General features: G+C 43.9%; 1 protein-coding gene across 1 annotated transcript in view; it reads left to right on the top strand.

Annotated features, from left to right (window-relative positions):
* Positions 1–11,346, top strand: part of ADPRM (ADP-ribose/CDP-alcohol diphosphatase, manganese dependent) — a 150,212-nt gene that overhangs the window by 121,704 nt on the left and 17,162 nt on the right. The window lies entirely within an intron of this gene.

Raw genomic sequence — 11,346 nt, 5'->3', positions numbered from 1 at the left:
GGGGCGGGGTTTCCATCTCTATTAACAGTCATCACATTGTGCTTTTGGAAGCTGGGTGTGAGGTGTTGAATTGCCCAGTCTCAAGATGTGGGTCTGTACCCTGAAGCCAACAAGATTGCCTAAAATCCTGAAAGCCAGGCTGACCCTCCACTCTTAACACCAACTCAAGGATGAGAAGCCTTGCTTCTGGCTGGTTGGGGGCTCCGGGGTGAAGGGGGGGTCCCTGCTATGGTAATGGTACATTGGGGGCCTGTAGGGGAGGCTATGTGTCCTGTAGGGGATGCTCTCCCAGGAGTGACCCCAGGAAGCGAAGACCAAGACAGGAATGGGAATCTTCCATCCCTGGTAGCTTGTGAAATGAACATGATGTTTCCAGCCTGGGAAGGCTCTGCAGAGGTTGATGGGTGATAAAGGGCTAGAGAAGCAGAGGGCCCCGAGGGCCAGCCATCCACCGAGCTGCAGGAGGGGGTCGAGCTGAGGGGGCTTTTCCTCTGGCTTCCTGTGGAAGCGAAGCCTTCTCTGATCAGGGGATGAGTGTCCAGGGGAGCTGGACTTGAAGGCTTCTGAGGATGTTGCTTGCTCTGCCTTTATACTCAGATCGGTTTGTCAGACTCAATGGCCTGGCTTGTGAAGAAACCCGGGGGTGAATTATTTTGCAGTGCAGATAATCAGATCATTTATTCTTCCCTCAGTTCAGGTTTCTGTGCTTTCCCCCAGCCCTCTGCAGGGCGTGGCAGGCAGTGTAGCAGCAGCCATCAGTAAGACACATCCGTATTTAGCATTCCTCCACGTCGGGCACCAGTCTAAAGTACTTTATAAACGTACAGTAATTCATGTATCCCCCACATACTCCTATCAGTTAGGGATGTGAGCTATATTATTCTTCTTATATTTGGCTTTGCACAAATTACTTAACTTCCCTGAGCCTTAATTTTTTCATTTAAGTGGATGTGATCATTGCTACCTTAGAGAGTTTTTGTAAGAATTGTATAAGAAAATGCACATAGCAAGTGCTTAATGAATATATGTACATATTGATATATTCTGTATGATATATATTCACACATTATATAATCATATAATACATGATATATGATTAATATATTCCATATATATTAGATATAATGTATATATTATATATAGTGTATGTATGCATATGATATAAGTATATATATGTACCTATGCAAATTAGGGGAGATCTGGGTCCAGGAGAAAGTGTCCAGGTAGAAGCTGTGCTGTCTGCAGGCCCCTCCCTAGCAGGATAGAGGAGGGGGCTTGAGAAGCCAGCTTGGACCCTGGACAATCGACATCAAGTGTCCCCGGGAGGCAGGGCTGCTGCTGCAGTTGTGGTATCGAGGGGGCAGAAAGCAGGCACAGGCCCTGCCTGGGGGATGGCTGGCGGCACCCCCTTCCCCATCCTGTAGCTCACAGCTGCTCTGGCTTAGCTCTGCCCCCCTCACCCGGCTAGCCTAGTGGTCCACACACCCATGGTGCACGGGGTGACCAACTATCACCCCTGGTTCGATGGGGTGACCAATGCTCTTTTCTTTTTTTTCATTTGTCACCCTTCTTTCTTAAAAAGTATTTTAAAGGAAATCTCAGACATCTCTTCTTTAGTGAATCCTTGCCACTGGAGATGTGTATCTCTGTAACAGATAAGGACCTTCTTCCTTCCTTTCTTCCTCTTATTTAAAACAATAACCACAATGCCATCATAATTTCACTTGAAATGTAAACGTTCCTTAATGTTAATACCATTCACTCACATTTCCCTGATTGTCTCAGAAACGTCTTTTTGTGGTCAGGTCTCCATAAAGCAGGGTCCTCCCAAGTGCCGGCCCTATGCGCTGTGACTCCCAAGCTCCCTCTCCTCCATAGCAGTCAGTCCCGCCTCTGTTCACACCATTTAGTGACTGAAAATTCCAGGTTGTGTGAGTTGGGGAACCCACATTCCGGACCTGGCTGGCTGCTTCAGATAACTGAAGACTTCCTGTAAGAGAAACGGAAATTGGAAACTGCGCTGAAGTGCACATCTTAAATGGTGTCATTTAACATTTTCCTCTTTTCTGCAAGGGCTGGGTCTTGACTTCTGCTGCAGCCGGTGATCCTAGGACAGGGTCTTGGCACACAGGTGCCAGGCAATGTGGAATAAATGGCCAAGTGAACATCCACAAGCCATCTTACAATGTACAGAGGCCTTTTGCCTCGTGCTGTTGGGTCCTCAAAGTAGACCCGCGACACAGGCAGGGCTGCATTTTGTGTATGCTTCTCAGTGGTACTGCTGGGACCGGCCACCAAGACGGGAGAAGCCTTTTAGCTTTCCAGGGCCTGGGGAAATCATGCCAAGCAATTGCTTAGATCAGGCAGCCCCAGGGAGAGGCCACCACCTTCCACCTGCTCCCCCGCCCCCTATGTTAACCTCTGCCTTCCTTCCTTTCCCATCGGGGGTGCCCTGGCCAAGAAAATAGGACTCTGGCCCTAAATCTCTCCCGGTCTGACCCCTTGGTCTTCTTGAGAAATTCGGTTAAGTCAAGCGTCTCCCTAACCAATCTCTCTGGCTGGTCAAGCATCCCCCTCTCTAAGCCACGAGGCCATTTCCTAAAGCACCTGCATCTTTGCTTTTCTCTTCTTGTCTCTTGAGACGCTCTTGTTCCTTGTCTATCTGTCGGTCTTCTCCCTCAACTGCTTCTATTTCTCCTACATGACAGTTCTTGAGATGCCGTATTTCCTTGGGGGACACTCAAGGAGATACTGCCCCTTTCTTTCTCAGTACGTGTTAATTGAGCAGACAGTGTGGAGACGGCAGCCGGGTCGGGTCCTGCGTGGGGAATCGGAACGCCCTGGAGGCATTGGGAATTTCCTGATTGGGGCTGGGGGTAGGGGAGCCGGGGACACGGAGGAGGAAGTGATTGGTGGCATTTACGAGACCAAGTGGGAGTGGAGCAGGGCAGGAAAGAACATCTTTTTGGGGTGTGGTTCCCAGGGCCATCAATACCTGCCAGGACCTGCCCTCCTTTTGTGGGGGTCTGAGACCCCCGGAAGGAGCAGGACCTGGACCTGGACGGCCGGGGGGGGGCGGGGGGGGGCGGGGTGTGGTCAGAGGGCAGGAGCCGCCTGCTCCTTGGGCGCGGCTGCCATCTAGTGGTGAGATTTAGATAGTGTTGCTATCTGAAGTTCAATTAGTCCTCGCCCAGCAATTGGCCTCTGGCCTGGTAATTAACACTGAACTTGACGTTGGAAAAGTCAGCGTCACAATATTTGCCGATAAATACCATCTCCCGAAAGTAGTCTCCGCAGTTTCAAAATCTGAAAGAATTATCACTGTCTAGCTTTCGAATAATTTAGAAGATTCATGTATTCATCGTTTCATCGAATATTTTCTGTGGATCTGTCATATGCCAGGCATGTTTTAGGGTAGGCACTGGAAATAAAGAGGTGACCTCGACGAACTGTACAACTTATGTGGCAAAAGAAAGGCAACTAAACCAACAATTCCAGTCCAGAAAGAAAAATACTTCAATACAGATATGTCTGTGCTGTGCTTTCAGAATACAAAGGAGGGTCATCTTAGATTGGTCTAGAGTGCTAACTGGGAAGGAAGGCAGAGGCTTCTTGAAGGAGATTATGGCTAAGATGAACCTTGAAGGGCATATAGGAGGCGGAAAAAGAATGATGGAGGGGAGGGAAGTGGCGGAGGTGGAGGTGGAGGTGGAGGGGGGTGAAGATCAGAGGGGATGATGAGACACAGGGAACAGACCGTGGGAACACATGAAGTTTTCCATTTCTCCTTTTATGAATTCCCCAAACATTCAGTTGTGAATATAAGGAATTCAATCTAGAACGTGGAAATGGGTTCTAACCAAGGATTTTTTTTTTATTATTACTAGAATTTTAAAACTGGAAAGGATCCCAAAGAAATTATATCTAATGTGTTTAACAGTTCTTCTGTTAATATTTACACTGTGGGGCTTCCCTGGTGGCGCAGTGGTTGAGAGTCCACCTGCCGATGCAGGGGACACGGGTTCGTGCCCCGGTCCGGGAAGATCCCACATGCCGCGGAGCGGCTGGGCCCGTGAGCCATGGCTGCTGAGCCTGAGCGTCTGGAGCCTGTGCTCCGCAACGGGAGAGGCCACAACAGTGAGAGACCCGCGTACCGCAAAAAAAAAAAAAAAAATTTACACTGTGTCCCAGTTTCTCCTGCTAAAATGGCAGTGCCTTCCCGTGCCTTGGGCAGTTAGGGTGGGGCCTTGATGAAGTCTAAGGTGGACTTGTGTAATAGTCTGCCCAGGGGTTGCTCTGCCTTGGTTGGTTCCATCATATGACCTCATCACCAAAGGAAGAATCAGGTGTATTTCTTCCTTCCCTCCCTCTCTCCCTCCTTTTCTTCCTTCCTTCTTTTTGTTTTTAATCCAGCAAATAGTGGTGACTACCTGCTATGTGCCAGGCTGGGCATATTGATGATTCAGAGGTGAATGAGATCTGTCCCTGCCCTCAGAGGGCTGACAGTCTAGTGGGGTAGACAGACAGATAAATATGTATAAACAACTGTCAACAGACATTCCCCCCCCATCAGGTAACAGAAGGATCTAGTCCTTTACCCCCCTCTTTCAGGAGTCACTTCACTCTAAAGTATTTGGAGAGGGAAATTTCCCCTCCCCAAATATTCGTCCCTTCCCCCTCTGCTGCTACCGGCCTCCACTTCCCTTTGTCCCAGGTCCATCCCAGGCCTCTGGTCTGCTGTTGTTCACCCCTCAAAGTTCCACCAACACAGAGTGTGTGTGTTTCATGGGTAAATACTCCCCATTCGAGAGAACACAAGATTTCTAGGCAGGAAACCACTTAACTTTATTTTTTCCTAATTCAGTACACTTGAATGGACCGCAAGCTGGGCTAACATGGAAGGTTAAACCATTCCCAGGGATTCTGCATTAAAAAAGCCTTCTAGAATAGAATTGGCTTTTTTGTTTTGGATGCACAGTTGTATACCTTTTAACGCATGTATAGATTTGTGTAACCACTACCATAATCAGGGTAAAGAATAATTCCTTCACCCCAAGGTGTTCCCTCGTGCTGTCCCTTTATAGTGACTCTCTTTCCTCTGGCAATCCCTGATTTGTTTTCCATCTCTGTAGCTTTGTCTTTTCAAGAATGTCATGTAAACAGAATCATACGATATGTAAACTTTTGAGACTGGCTTCTACCACTTGGCATATTGGCTTCAAGAGCCATCAGAGTTGTTGCGTGCATCAATCGTTTTGTCCTTTTCATTGCTGAGTAGTCTTCCATTGGGTAGATGTACCACTTTCTTATTCACCTGCGGAAGAGCATTCGAGTTGTTTCTAGTGTTTGGCAAATATGAGTAGAGTTGCTAGAAACATTTGTTTCTGGGCTTTTGTGTTAACAGAAGTTTTCTTTCCTCGAGGACTGGGACTCCTGAGTCATATGGTAAATGTATAATTAACTTTATAAATGCTAAGTTGTTTTCCGGGGTGGCTCACACATTAATGGTCTTGGGGAGATAATACGACATACCCTGCACTTCCTACTTCTGCATTAAATAATTGAAAAAAAAATCATTATTTGATTTAAACCAGTGTATTTTGGGGAAGAGGGGGTCCCTGTTACTTATAACCAAATACAGTTCCTAATTGATGCAACTTCTATGCCAGCTACTGTCCTAGGCATTGGAGGAACAAATTTGAGTGAGAAAATGTCCCTATCCTTAAGTTCAACAGGGGTAAATGCTGGGTAGCATGTGATAGAAAAGGGCCGCTTTCTCAGACAAACAAACAACAGTCAAGGTTGTATGAAGAAACCCACCAAGTGGAACGTACGCCCCATGGAGCCATGATTTTGCTCTGTTATGTTTACTACTGTATCTCTTGTGCTTGGAACAGAATTAAAAGTATTCAAATCATATAAACTCAATGAATAAAATGGAAATAGAACATGTCTTCAAATTAAAATATCTTCTGTAGGGAGAGGATGATGATGACGGACCTTCTTGGATTTCTGGTTGGCTTAGAGAGCAGTGCCAATGGGATGGGGCACTTAGGACCTGCGCTCAGGTGGGGACCCTCTGGAGGTGGAGGCCAGCTAGGCAGCACATCCTCTGCGGTGATCTTTGTAATTGTTTTCCGAGCATACCGGGCTTCTTGTGGCATTGATACTGGAGGCTCTGTGGGCTCAGTTTGGCTTGAGAATGCCTCTCCTGAAAGTGAGAATAGCAATTAAGGAAAGCATGGGGAGAGTATTAACCCATTTGATTAATGAGGTCACTTGTTTTGCTAATAATCTCACCGAGGACTTTGAGGAGAACTGTGGCAATGGATTAAAACCCCAAAGGATGGACATTTCCTCTTCAGCCTGTAAAGTCCCCATCCAGTCCTGCAAAGCCAGTCACTGGTTTTAACTGAAATTCTCTTGTCCTTCCCACTAATTTCTCTGTGGACCTGTATGACTCAAGCCAGCCTCCCTGGCGAGGTTTTCAAAATGTATTACACAATTTCAGCCAGTGTTTGTAGCATCTTGGACCTTACATAAGAATAATGAGGGGAAGAGGAACCAAGATGGCAGAGCAGAAGGACGTGCTCTCACTCCCTCTTGTAAGAACACCAGAATCACAACTAGCTGCTGGACAGTCATCGACAGGAGGACACTGGAACTCACCAAAAAAGATACCCCACATCCAAAGACAAAGGAGAAGCCACAAAGAGGTGGTAGGAGGGGCGCAATCACAGTAAAATCAAATCCCGTAACTGCTGGGTGGGTGACTCACAAACTGGAGAACACTTATAACACAGAAGTCCACCCACTGGTGTGAAGGCTCTGAGCCCCACGTCAGGCTTCACAACCTGGGGGTCCGGCAACGGGAGGAGGAATTCCTAGAGAATCAGACTTTGAAGGCTCGTGGGATTTGATTGCAGGACTTCGACAGGACTGTGGGAAACAGAGACTCCACTCTTGGAGGACACACACAAAGTAGTGTGTGCATCAGGACCCAGGGGAAGGAGCAGTGACCCCAGGGAAGACTGAACCAGACGTACCTGCTAGTGTTGGAGTGTCTCGTGCAGATGCAGGGGGTGGCTGTGGCTCACCGTGAGGATAAGGACACTGGCAGCAGAAATTCTGGGAAGTACTCCTTGGCGTGAGCCCTCCCAGAGTCCACCATTAGCCCCACCAAAGAGCCCAGGTAGGCTCCAGTGTTGGGTTGCCTCAGGCCAAACAACCAGCAGAGAGGGAACTCAGCCCCACCCATCAACAGTCAAGTGCATTAAAGTTTTACTGAGCTCTGCCCACCAGAGCAACAGTCAGCTCTACACACCACCGGTCCCTCCCATCAGGAAACTTACACAAGCCTCTTAGATAGCCTCATCCACCAGAGGGCAGACAGCAGAATCAAGAAGAACTACAATCCTGCAGCCTGTGGAACAAAAACCACATTCACAGAAAGACAGACAAGATGAAAAGGCAGAGGGGTATGTACCAGATGAAGGAACAAGATAAAACCCCAGAAAAACAACTAAATGAAGTGGAGATAGGCAGCCTTCCAGAAAAAGAATTCAGAATAATGATAGCGAAGATGATCCAGGACCTCGGAAAAAGAATGGAGGCAAAGATTGAGAAGATGTAAGAAATGTTTAACAAAGACCTAGAAGAATTAAAGAACAAACAAACAGAGATGAACAATACAATAACTGAAATGAAAACTACACTAGAAGGAATCAATAGCAGAATAACTGAGGCAGAAGAACAGATAAGTGACCTGGAAGACAGAATGGTAGAATTCATTGCTGCGGAACAGAATAAAGAAAAAAGAATGAAAAGAAATGAAGACAGCCTAAGAGACCTCTGGGACAACATTAAACGCAACAACGTTCGCATTATAGGGGTCCCAGAAGGAGAAGAGAGAGAAAGGACCTGAGAAAATATTTGAAGAGATTATAGTTGAAAACTTCCCTAACGTGGGAAAGGAAATAGACACCCAAGTCCAGGAAGTGCAGCGAGTCCCATACAGGATAAACCCAAAGAGAAACACGCCGAGACACATAGTAATCAAATTGGCAAAAATTAAAGACAAAGAAAAATTATTGAAAGCAGCAAGGGAAAAACGACAAATAACATACAAGGGAATTCCCATAAAGTTAACAGCTGATTTCTCAGCAGAAACTCTACAAGCCAGAAGGGAGTGGCATGATATACTTAAAGTGATTAAAGGGAAGAACCTACAACCAAGATTACTCTACCCGGCAAGGATCTCATTCAGATTCCATAGAGAAATCAAAAGCTTTACAGACAAGCAAAAGCGAAGAGAATTCAGCACCACCAAACCACCTCTACAACAAATGCTAAAGGAACATCTCTAAGTGGGAAACACAAGAGAAGAGAAGGACCTACAAAAACAAACCCAAAACACTTAAGAAAATTGTCATAGGAACATACATATCGATAATTACCTTAAATGTGAATGGATTAAATGCTCCAACCAAAAGACACAGGCTTGCTGAATGGATACAAAAACAAGACCCATGTATATGCTGTGTACAAGAGACCCACTTCAGACCTAGGGACACATAGAGACTGAAAGTGAGGGGATGGAGAAAGATATTCCATGCAAATGGAAATCAAAAGAAAGCTGGAGTAGCAATACTCATATCAGATAAAATAGACTTTAAAATAAAGAATGTTACAAGAGACAAGGAAGGACACTACATAATGATCAAGGGATCAATTCAAGAAGAAGATATAACAACTGTAAATATGTATGCAGCCAACATAGGAGCACCTGAATACATAAGGCAACTGCTAACAGGTATAAAAGAGGAAATTGACAGCAACACAATAATAGTGGGGGACTTTAACACCTCACTCACACCAATGGACAGATCATCCAAAGTGAAAATAAATAAGGAAACAGAAGCTTTAAATGACACAATAGACCAGAGAGATTTAGTTGATACTTATAGGACATTCCATCCAAACACAGCAGATTACACTTTCTTCTCAAGTGTGCACAGAACATTCTCTGGGATAGATCACATCTTGGGTCACAAATCAAACCTCAGTAGATTTAAGAAAATTGAGATCATATCAAGCATCTTTTCTGACCACAAGGCTATGAGATTAGAAAGGAATTACAGGAAAAAAAAGTAAGAACAACAAACACATGGAGACTAAACAATACATTACTAAATAACCAGGATATCACTGAAGAAATCAAAGAGGAAATCAAAAAATACCTAGAGACATATGACAATGAAAACACAACAATCCAAAACCTATGGGATGCAGCAAGAGCAGTTCTAAGAGGGAAGTTTATAGCTATACAAGCCTACCTCAAGAAATAAGAAAAATCTGAAACAATTTAACCTTACACCTAAAGGACCTAGAGAAAGAAGAACAAACAAAGCCCAAAGTTAGCAGCAGGAAAGAAATCATAAAGATCAGAGCAGAAATAAATGAAATTGAAACAAAGAAAACAATAGCAAAGATCAATAAAACTAAAAGCTGGTTCTTTGAGAAGATAAACAAAATTGATAAACCATTAGCCAGACTCATGAAGTAAATGAGGGATAGGACTCAAATCAATCAAATTAGAAATGAAAAAGGAGAAGTTAAGACAGACACTTCAGAAATACAAAGCATCCTAAGAGACTACTACAAGCAACTCTATGCCAATAAAACGGACAACCTGGAAGAAATGGACAAATCTTTAGAAAGGTATAACCTTCCAAGACTGAACCAGGAAGAAACAAAAAATATGAACAGACCATTCACAAGTAATGAAATTGAAACTGTGATTAAAAATCTTCCAACAAACAAAAGTCCAGGACCAGATGGCTTCACAGGTGAATTCTATCAAGCATTTAGAGAAGAGCTAACACCCATCCTTCTCAAACTCTTCCAAAAAACTGCAGAGGAAGGAACACTCCCAAACTCATTCTATGAGGCCACCATCACCCTGATACCAAAACCAGACAAAGATACTACAAAAAAAGAAAATTACAGACCAATATCATTGATGAATATAGATGCAAAAATCCTCAACAAAATAGTAGGAAACAGAATTCAACAACACATTAAAAGGATCATACATCATGATCACATGGGGTTTATCCCAGGGATGCGGGGATTCTTCAATATATGCAAATCAATCAATGTGGTACACCATATTAACAAATTGAAGAATAAAAACTATATGACCATTTCAATAGATGCAGAAAAAGCTTTTGAAAAAATTCAACACCCATTTATGATAAAAACTCTCCAGAAAGTGGGCACAGAGGGAGCCTACCTCAACATAATAAAGGCCATATATGACAAACCCACAGCAAACATCATTCTCAATGGTGAAAAACTGAAAGCATTTCCTCTAAGATCAGGAACAAGACAAGGATGTCCACTCTCACCACTGTTATTCAACATAGTTTTGGAAGTCCTAGCTATGGCAATCAGAGAAGAAAAAGAAATAAAAGGAATACAAATTGGAAAAGAAGAAGTAAAACTGTCACTGTTTGCAGATGACGTGATACTATACATAGAGAATCCTAAAGATGCCACCAGAAAACTACTAGAGCTAATCAATGATTTTGGTAAAGTTGCAGGACACAAAATTAATGCACAAAAATTTCTTGCATTCCTATACAGTAATGATGAAAAATCTGAAAGAGAAATTAAGGAAACACTCCCATTTACCACTGCAACAAAAAGAATAAAATTCCTAGGAGTAAACCTACCTAGGGAGACAAAAGACCTGTATGCAGAAAACTGTAAGACACTGATGAAAGAAATTAAAGATGATACCAACAGTTGGAGAGATATACTATGTTCTTGGATGGAAGAATCAATATTGTGAAAATGACTATACTACCCAAAGCAATCTACAGATTCACTGCAATCCCTATCAAATTACCAATGGCATTTTTTACGGAACTAGAACAAAAAAATCTTAAAATTTGTATGGAGACACAAAAGACGCCGAATAGCCAAAGCAGTCTTGAGGGGAAAAAACGGAGCTGGAGGAATCAGACTCCCTGACTTCAGACTACAGTACAAAGCTACGGTAATCAAGACAATATGGTACTGGCACGAAAACAGAAACATAGATCAATGGAACAAGATAGAAAGCCCAGAGGTAAACCCACACACCTATGGTCAACTAATCTATGACAAAGGAAGCAAGGATGTACAATGGAGAAAAGACAGTCTCTTCAATAAGTGGTACTGGGAAAACTGGACAGCTACATGTAAAAGAATAAAATTAGAACACTCCCTAACACCATACACAAAAATAAACTCAAAATGGATTTGAGACCTAAATGTAACACCGGACACTATAAAACTCTT

Source organism: Pseudorca crassidens, chromosome 19 (assembly GCF_039906515.1).
Source record: "Pseudorca crassidens isolate mPseCra1 chromosome 19, mPseCra1.hap1, whole genome shotgun sequence".
Lineage (NCBI taxonomy): Eukaryota > Metazoa > Chordata > Mammalia > Artiodactyla > Delphinidae > Pseudorca > Pseudorca crassidens.
Note: the sequence above shows the minus strand (reverse complement) of the source record. Positions and strands in the feature narration are given on the sequence as shown.